This window comes from Lagopus muta, chromosome 3 (assembly GCF_023343835.1).
Source record: "Lagopus muta isolate bLagMut1 chromosome 3, bLagMut1 primary, whole genome shotgun sequence".
Classification (NCBI taxonomy): Eukaryota; Metazoa; Chordata; class Aves; order Galliformes; family Phasianidae; genus Lagopus; species Lagopus muta.
In genome coordinates, this window is record NC_064435.1 from 87,077,010 (window position 1) to 87,084,470 (window position 7,461).

Below are 7,461 nucleotides of genomic sequence, written 5' to 3' on the forward strand. Positions count from 1 at the left end.
AAGTAATGTTTAAATTAGCCTTTAAAATAGCATATTTTTTTTTAAGTGTCTAATAGTTGCGTTTAGAAATAGCTTAGGCATAGGAAGCTTTATGGAAAACTGATTTTTTTTCCCCCCAGAACTTTATCACCAGAAATTGTTGATAAAATACAGCCCCGCTGCTTCTGTCTGTGTGGGTATTTTAAAACGAATTGATGGCGTTCCAAATTTTCCAGGCTGCCTCTTCAAGCAGCCCCAGCAGAAGTGTGGCTGAAAGGCTGCTGTCTCTGGTTATTTGTTTGCAGACTGTGAGAGATGGCCAGGTTGGCCCAGCAGAGAGGCTTCCACTTCAGTTTGCAGGTTTGCCTGTGGAAGAAGGCCGAGGAAAATGTATGTGCCTGGCACAGATTTTCATCTTCTAGGCATCAGCCAAGCCTCATTGAGCCCTAGGAAAGAATCAGTTGACTGCCATTCCTGTATGTCCAGCTTTTCAAAACCAAAAATCAAATCCTACCTGTGCCCACAGATTGCGTTTGACTTGTAAGACCGCAGCACGATGGAAACTGCCTGCAAATCTCTCTGAGCTCTGGACTACTGCTGCTAGCTTCTCTCAATCACTTTGGTAATTTCACACTGAAAAGAAAAAAAAAAAGCATTTTAATGTTTAAAATTTTCTAGAGTTGATGTGTCTGGTCTTTACAGTGGTGATTTCTTACATCTTTTTTAGAAGAATTAAAAAAAGGTTTAAAACATTTTCTAAAGCAAATACTAATCCTTGTGCGGCCAGATTACACCCACTAACTAACAGTGGGCTTATTCATCATGGTTACCCTCCACAGATCTCCTTCAGAAGTAAGCAGTAAAGCAGAAATCTGCAAAATAAAGGTAAAAAATACCACCTCTCCATAATGAGATCTTACTGGAGACACAGGATGCTCAGGAGTTCCCATCTTAGGTCAAGCAAAACTACATTGCAGGCAAGCTGCATTCAGCACAGAATTATTTCTTCTTCCGTGAATTATTTAGTGTACAGACTGTCTTTTCAGAATAGATATGCACAGATCCAAACTAAACAGAGCTTCAGTCACTGGGGTCTCCGAGTAACACCGCGATGCAAATGCTAAACAGTAATCATAAGGCTCTAACTACAGTCAGCTTCCCATTTGCTAGATGCAGATATTCAAACCTTCTGTTCCAGTGAACATGCTGGGCACAATACAACAGTACATCACAACACAAAGCAAATGGTGAGCTGAGATTTGTTAGGTATGTAACGAAGGAGGGAAGGACACTGAAGGGGATGAATTTCAAGTGCAACCAATAAAAATAAGCTCCTTACGTAAGTATTTTGAATATATCCTGTGCTAGCAAGAGAAGAGATGACTTAAATGAAAAGTTAAGCCACTGCAGAACAAAACAAGGTGCGGACAGAGGAAATGTAACTTTATAGGCAAAACTGAATTCAGTTCCAGGAAAAAATGTGTACCAAACATAGCTGTCTTGACAACCCCACTCAAAGAGCTACTCAAGATGGGAGCTTTATGGAGCTGTGAATAAAAAGCCTGCTGAAATCATAAAAGCATCACTCTGAATCTAAGGTGAAAAAGCTCTAAATTACAGTGACATGTCACAACCTGTCAATTTATTAGCAGATGCTTCTAAATCAGGATTAGGAACAAAATATTAAAGCCTTAAAAAAGTGGCATAATTGAACTGTTCTGAAAAGGGAGAGAAAATATACACCAGAGGGTGGGGGTTTCTAGGACTTTGGCTAATGAACTTCAGAAGGATGTAGACAATGAAGCAGATCACAAGCAGCTGATGGCAATTTTTAAAAACAGCACTCTTGATTTTGGGCATATGGGACTAGAAAAAATTGTGCAGTGACTTTCCAAGGAAATGCTTTAGCCAGGAGCAGCTCAGGAAAAGAACCAGAAAGTGCAAAGTGCTATCTTTAAATCAGAATTTTCCTTTCCCACGGGAGTGTGTTAATATTTTACTTCCGAGGCCGTGCCTGACTATAGCTGCCGGCAATAGGCAGCCTATGTAGTCTGATCTAATGTAGGGGGTCACTGCAGGCAGGAGGGTGCTCCAAGCTGGATGCACACAGAGGCTGAGTAAGCAAGGACGTGGTGAGACTGTACCAGTCTCCTCATGGGCAGTAGTGACAGTTAGAGGGAGAGGATGGTGGTAGTGACTGCTCTAAATTACGTCTGTCCCCCTCTGATGAGGTTGTGAATGTGTCTCAGCAGGCTAACATGTAGTAAGGGCCTGGTGGCTGTTTGTCTCTCCTACTGGCACTGTTCTGCTTTGCTGAAATGCTTCAGTCCATGCTGGCACCCATGTGTTTCCCCTCTCCAGCAAATGCCCTGAGTCCTTCACTAAAGAGTTATTCTCATGCTCTCTGACTCAGTGAATATTAACATTGCAAGCAAAGTGGAACAGATCCAAAAGGAGAGATTGAGGCAAAATGGCCTCATAAGGCAATCTCCTTGCATTTAGGATACACTTCTGTGGCTGTGGTTCAGTGATACAGCAAGTCCAGTTCCGGTGTTCCTCCTGTGTGATCGCACTCAGCTCATCTGGATTTGTACTCCAAGTGCTGACACTGGATTTGCACTACTTCCAAAAATGTTGATGGGCTGTCTTCAACAACAGTTTTATGCTGACTGAGACTGGCTGTTGTCTTGCAGCCAGCAAAGGTTCACAGTGCAAGGATGAAGGCAGCGTAAAGATAAGCACAAGGCAGGTTCAGGAGAAGTAAACTTGTCTGCTCCCTTCTGACTTGGATCACATTGGTACTTCTGGCACATGTACAGATTTGTACAAATCTATGGTTGATCCATGATTCAGATGTGGGAGTCACATTCTCAAATCCTCGCTATGAGAGTAATTGGAATAGAGAACAATTATTATAGAGTTGATTATTGAAGATAACTTGCTCAAGCGGGGAGATCTTTTTTTCTGACCCTGATCAAGAGACTGTCAGCTTAGTGAAAAATGGAAGAAATTAACAACACGCAATCCTGAGAACATCTACTCTGTGGGGAATCTTACTAGAACTTGTTGAACCATTTCCTTCAGAAACAGTTTGAAAAGAAAATGGATTTTTCTTTTGTTCAGCGTGCTTGTGTTTTCCTACAGAAACAAAAGAAAGTTGGAAAGCTCAAACTCCACCTTCTGCTGAGGACTGAGCTGAATCGCGTGTCTGTTTGAATAGCACGTGCCCATAACTGGATGTTCCATGCAGAGAGCTGCTTACTCTCTGCAGTGCTTGAAGAAAGCTTACCCCTCTTTCAAAGATTAAACCAATTATATACTTTTCACTGTACGTTAACTAAGAAATAGTGGTCACAGCAAAAGGGCATTTCTTGAGGATTACTGGCTCACCAGGCGAGTGGATGGCCTGAGATTTCTGACTAGAGGTTGCAAGTTCTGTTCTTTCACAGAGAATTCCATTTAAATTACTTCATATTGAATTCAAAGGTTTTTCATGGCATTGGGTTCACTGCTGATGAGATGCTCCCAGTTCAATGGGTGACACACCATACTAGGAAAGCAGTATTCAGTGGTCTCACCACTGTGGAAGTATTACTGCTGTGAGTGTGACCAAAGATGCCCATTTATTCTGTTGGGGCATTCCGAAATTTTCAACTGGTTCACCTGCAGTAGTGAAGAATTGCTTTCAAAGTTGTAGTTGTATGAGATCATGTCCGATGATCTTTCCTGCTCAGAATCACAGTCTATCACCTACATAAAGATGGGAAGGATGTGGTAGGAATTGGACTTATGGAAGGAATAAGAAAGTATATGGAAACCAGGGATGTGCCTTACCTAAGAGATAAGAAGAAACTTCGTGTTGAGTGAGTTGTGATGGTAGGCCAAGATAAAATGAAACTCTTTGAGTTTGTTTCCTTAAAAACCAAAAAGAAAATGCAGCTGTTGGGAGTTTTTGCTGTTTAAAGTCCAAGATCTTTGCCTTGACTGAGCAAAGGTTACACTGTATGCTACCTTTGTTCCAGACAGTTTAAAGCCCTGAGTGCTAGCCCCAGAGCTGCTGACCAAAGTAGTGTCTGTGCAGCTCAGTCAGGCCTGGACAGGGGACCTGTTGTGCACAGCAAAAATGGGTTGGATCCAAAGCAGGAATGCTGGAGTTACCTCTGTTGGGCAAGGAAGTGCCCCAGCAGCTCCATCACACACCTGCCTGTCATTGCTTAGCTGGGATGTTATTTTGCTCTTCGGTTCATGCTTTATCTCCCTCTAGTACTTGTTAGCAAAACAAAAGCAGGATCAGGCCCTAAATTTATGGAAATTAAATGCTGTCAAATCTGTTTAATTCCTCTAGGACTTATTCACAACTTTATTATAGTTGCATTGGAGGCTGATTTGTTCGGAAACAGTAGCATATTTTCTGCTCCCCCCCATAGCACTTCTATACAAAAACTGATCTGACAGTGAAGGAGACTCTCTGACTGAACTAAGAAAAAAAAGCATTTAGACTGCTAAAATACACTACTGGAAATAAATTCAGTGCTATGCTCAATGTCAGGAGTGAAACTTCATTGAAGATGGTGGGTGAGAAAGCTTCCCTTCCCTAGGAAAAGCCTAAAAATTACCTTCTTTATGGAACATGCTCACTGAAATCCCCAGGAGCCACACACGTACTTCCCACACTGCACACGTCTGGCAGCTCTGAGAGATGGGGGGACCAAAGCATTCCTACAGGATCAGGGCCTGTGGACAAGGTGGGATATGATGAAACTGAGTGAGTCAGAAAGTGACAGCAGAAACATCAGAGTAGCAGACAGAGGAAGTAGCAAGGACACACCGGAGCCAACAAGGAAAACCTTTGTAGCCTGACCCTGAGAAAAAGCAAAGAGGGAGCAAGCGTGAGTTATGGCTCAAAAGAAGCTTGCAAGTGTGAAAAGAGAAAGCACCGCCCATTGTTTTGACTCTTGCTGAGCCCAGAGTAACAGGACATTGTCTGCATTCTTCCTAAATAAGCAGAAACACAGTGAAAAACCCAATTCACATTCTCATCTGTTTGTTCTCCAAACAGAAACAACCTGAAGGGACCGTGAATGTTGGCTAACACCCCGGGTCAAAGAACTACATTAATAAAGGGAGCTTTTTCCTCAGAACTGATTTTGTCTATTATTGCTTCTAGTAAAAGATTGTAATGCTGGTCTGTGATGCTATTGTCATTAGCATTGTCATAGCAACTGATAAACAAGGAGAAAGAGATGTGCAACAACTTTTTTTTTTCTTTTTAACAGGCAGTCCAAATGTCTTACTAACAAGTAATTTGGTGACAGAATTCAGTAAAGCAGTTGCACAGTAAATGGGTTTATCTTTAAACATAATGCTCTTTTCCATTTTAACTGAGCATAAAATTGTATCTTTAAAGGATCGGTAAACAGGCAGGGCTTCATGCCTCTTGAGCAGCTCCATGTGACATATGGTCTTTCCAAGCAAGTTTTATCGGCTGTGCACAGCAGCAGCAGCTCTGAGCTAACGTTCCTGTGAAAACAAGTAAGGTTTTATCCAAAACGGAAGAAGGGGAGGAGAAAGGCACCTTTGCCCCACTGTACAGATAAAACAACAAGAAAACAAATGTATCTTAGGTCAAATTTACGCCGTACCTCTATAAATGTAGCTGTGCTGGCAGTAGCAAGTCACTTCAGCGCACACGCAGAGCAGGGCTGAAGGGGTCTGGTGGCTAATGGAGAGATGGGGTGTCACTGGTAACTGGGGCTTAGCCTAAACCTTGCCAGTGTCACCAAGCCTCCAGTTCCCAACGTAGTTGTTATAATGGGTTGCGAGGGGTGCTGCGGAGCAGCCAGCCTCTGTGCTCCCAAACATCCTGCTTCATGCAGGTAAAGCGGCTGGGGGCTGTTTACTTAGAAGCAGTGAAGAGCAGGATGAGCCTCATACACAAATACACAAGCCCTGTGTTTATTTTGGCACACAGATCTCGACAAATACTGGCCGAGAATTATTTTTAAGCTCTCTGTAACCTCATCTGGGGACTGTTGCCACTGACTAGCGCTAGAAATAAGCCCTGTAAATTAACTGGTGCTGGCAAAAAATAATGGATTGTAGAACACTTCTGCTTTGAGAGGATTTTGCTATAGTAGTTGTACACACACACAAGGGGAATAAACAAACATATGTTTGTTTTCCTGCATACGCACGCACGTATTTATAGCTGTATTTGTATTGTTTATATTTACAATTATTTTTACATTTATGTATGCATATGTATAATCACATGAAATAACAGGTAACATCACAGGAGAAATAGAAGTGCAAAGGAAAAAGTTGGAAAAAAACATTACCTCTGGCTCCATTTCTCCACAGAAGGTATATTCTCAGAAAAGTTTTCAGTGTGCCTGAATAGCATAATGAGGCATTTTTAGTAATGAGTGATTTCTCTCTTATTCTTGCAACAATGAGATAATTTGTAGGTTGAGTTCCTCAAGGCCTTCTCACCAACAAGAATGAATTCTCTCAATTTTGAAGTCTTTCACACTCCTCTCTCCCCTCCTGGCTGTGCCTTCCCTCTATCCCCAGTCATGTGTCAGTTTTACTCCAAATTCTTTATGAAGTTCAGTGAGATTTTTGTTCTCGATTCCAGCTGAGATCTCTGAACAGCAGTTGAGCAAGATTTTTGGAACTGACGTGAGACTGAACATGAAGGACAAAGCCATAACCCACCTGTTTACTATAAGCAGCAGATTGAAATGAACTTTCAGGCAAATTTTACAGTTGCAGCAATGTTTTGGTTATAGACAACTGTGATCCCACTGGGGCAGTTGGGGAAAGAGACTGGTTCAGGGGAACATGTGGGGCTGAGCTGAGGCACTAACAGTGCAGCCTGTGCATTGTCCCAAGTCCTGAGATTGTAGGGGAAGTGGCAGGTGAGATATACATTTGATTTGTGGACTGACACTGCATTTACGAAGAGCATCTGTCTGTATTAGCAATATAGTGAAGAGTAGGGAATTACTCTTTTGCAATTCGTACAGAAAGAGCAGGCAGATGCCCTACAGAAAAAAACAAAAAAACAAAAACAACAAAAAAACAGCAGCACCAAAACATTTAGGTTTTGAAGATCTCCAAGGATGATGACTCCACACCTTTTCTGGGCAACTTGTTCCAATACTCAACAACCCCTGCAGGAAATATATATATTTACAAGGAATTTCATGTATTTCAATTTGTTCCTATTGTGTTTTGTCTTTTCACGGGGTGCCTCTGAGAAGAGACTAGCTTCAGCTTCCATATCATCCCCCAGCAGATGCTTATGCACACTGATAAAGCTGTCCAGAGCTTTTCCTTCCCCAGATTGAATAGTCCCAGCTCTCTCAGACTCTCCTTGTACCTTAGGTGCTGCAAGCCCTTCATCATCCTTCCGGACCTTCTCTGGACCTGCGGCAGTTTACCCAGGTCTCTTGTACTTGGGAGCCCAGAGCTGGACTC

The 7,461-nt window shown here is 42.3% G+C and overlaps 1 long non-coding RNA gene across 1 annotated transcript; it reads right to left on the reverse strand.

Annotated features, from left to right (window-relative positions):
* Positions 1-428: 428 nt before the first annotated feature.
* LOC125691377 (uncharacterized) lies at positions 429-6,514 on the reverse strand. Its single transcript, XR_007376105.1, has 3 exons — positions 6,318-6,514; positions 4,596-4,713; positions 429-612 (listed from the first exon to the last, which is right to left on the reverse strand). It is a non-coding gene; the product is annotated as an uncharacterized LOC125691377 (long non-coding RNA).
* Between the last annotated feature and the right edge of the window lie 947 nt (positions 6,515-7,461).